Here is a 2,500-nt window from a genome sequence, read left to right on the forward strand (position 1 = left end):
GACCGCTGCTCACAGAAACGAGGGCTGAGCTCTTTCCGTGGGCGGTCCGCGGCAGCACTATCAACTGAAACCACCGGACAACAGATTCAGGGCCTGAGAGTGCAACGAATCCATCGGTCTCGGCGGGAGGCGCGCCAAGAAGAAGAAGGAGGAGGAGGAGACCAGACCGGACCGGACCGGACCCCACCCTTTCTTCCTCCTCGACACCGTCTCCCGCCCGTTTCCACGTGCCGGACGACGCCCGGTTAGAGACGGGCGCGCCCTTGACGAGATGAAGCAGGCGTTACGCTTTGGGACGCCGAAGGGGCTGGGGAGCACCAACGACCGTCAGTGAGGGAGGAGAGAAAACGCTTCTCTCGACCCGTCGTCAGCGAACGCACCGAACCTTCTACGGACCGTGAGACGCCGGCCGACAAGCCGAGCCCCGGCAAAGGAAGCCCGGCGAGGCGGCCGTGCGCGTTCACACTTGGACGCGCAGGCGGGAAGCTCGGCAGCCGGGCGGGTAGCCTGCGGGGAGCTGGTGGGCTCCCGAGACTCCCGTCCCCCGACTCGGGCCTCGCACGCCGAGCGGTCGCTAGCTTGCCAGTGCAAAAGACAGAAGCGCGGGGGCAGTAAAGCCAGGCGGACGGGTCGACCGTTGCCGGCTGTGCGCCGACCGGAGCGATCCGCCACGCCACGCCGCGTCCCCCACAACCAGGGTGTCGCATAAGGCGCTGCGAAGGTGGACCTTGATCCACATTGGGCAGAGCCTGAGTTGAGGCCCCCCAGCACGTGCCTGGGGACCAGGCGTTGAGGAGTAGGCCTTTTTTTGAGGGCCCAGAAAGTATTTTGGCAATTGTAGCGAGGTTTTGGAGTTTTATCCACAACCTTTACCTGCCTTTTTTTCTCTCCGAGCATGCCAAAGTTGAGAGAAAACGCCGTTTGGCATGGACGGGAGGAGGTGTGGAGGAGTAGTCCATTTTTGAATGGCAGCGGAAAGATTTTGGCAATTGTAGCGAGGTTCTTCGGACTTTTATCCACAACCTTTACCTGCCTTTTCCTCAGCGAGCATGCCAAAGTTGAGAGAAAACGCCCTTCGCCATTGACGGGACCAGACGTTGACGACTACGTCTTTCTTTTTTTCACGGCGCCTGAACGATTTGGGCAATTCTCCACAGCGCGTTTACTTTTTATCCACAACCTTTACCTGCCTTTTCCTCAGCGAGCATGCCAAAGTTGAGAGGAAAACGCCGTTTGGCATGGACAGGAGCAGGCGTTGACGACCAGGTCTTTTTTTTGGTCTTTTTTTTTCACAGCGCCGGAAGGATTCAGGCAATTCTCCAAAGCCGGTTACTTTTATCCACAACCTTTACTGGACCTTTTTTTTCTTTTTTTCCTTTTTTCTCTCTCCGAGCATGCCAAAGTTGATAGAAAACGCGGTTCGGCATGGACGGGAGCAGGCGTTGAGGAGTAGGCCTTTTTTTGAGGGCCCAGAAAGTATTTTGGCAATTTTTTACTTTTTTATCCACAACCTTTACCTGCCTTTTTTTCTCTCCGAGCATGCCAAAGTTGAGAGAAAACGCCGTTTGGCATGGACGGGAGGAGGTGTGGAGGAGTAGTCCATTTTTGAATGGCAGCGGAAAGATTTTGGCAATTGTAGCGAGGTTCTTCGGACTTTTATCCACAACCTTTACCTGCCTTTTCCTCAGCGAGCATGCCAAAGTTGAGAGAAAACGCCCTTCGCCATTGACGGGACCAGACGTTGACGACTACGTCTTTCTTTTTTTCACGGCGCCTGAACGATTTGGGCAATTCTCCACAGCGCGTTTACTTTTTATCCACAACCTTTACCTGCCTTTTCCTCAGCGAGCATGCCAAAGTTGAGAGGAAAACGCCGTTTGGCATGGACAGGAGCAGGCGTTGACGACCAGGTCTTTTTTTTGGTCTTTTTTTTTCACAGCGCCGGAAGGATTCAGGCAATTCTCCAAAGCCGGTTACTTTTATCCACAACCTTTACTGGACCTTTTTTTTCTTTTTTTCCTTTTTTCTCTCTCCGAGCATGCCAAAGTTGATAGAAAACGCGGTTCGGCATGGACGGGAGCAGGCGTTGAGGAGTAGGCCTTTTTTTGAGGGCCCAGAAAGTATTTTGGCAATTTTTTACTTTTTTATCCACAACCTTTACCTGCCTTTTTTTCTCTCCGAGCATGCCAAAGTTGAGAGAAAACGCCGTTTGGCATGGACGGGAGGAGGTGTGGAGGAGTAGTCCATTTTTGAATGGCAGCGGAAAGATTTTGGCAATTGTAGCGAGGTTCTTCGGACTTTTATCCACAACCTTTACCTGCCTTTTCCTCAGCGAGCATGCCAAAGTTGAGAGAAAACGCCCTTCGCCATTGACGGGACCAGACGTTGACGACTACGTCTTTCTTTTTTTCACGGCGCCTGAACGATTTGGGCAATTCTCCACAGCGCGTTTACTTTTTATCCACAACCTTTACCTGCCTTTTCCTCAGCGAGCATGCCA

This window comes from Babylonia areolata, unplaced genomic scaffold (genome assembly GCF_041734735.1).
Source record: "Babylonia areolata isolate BAREFJ2019XMU unplaced genomic scaffold, ASM4173473v1 tig00020825, whole genome shotgun sequence".
In the NCBI taxonomy this organism is placed as follows: Eukaryota; Metazoa; Mollusca; class Gastropoda; order Neogastropoda; family Buccinidae; genus Babylonia; species Babylonia areolata.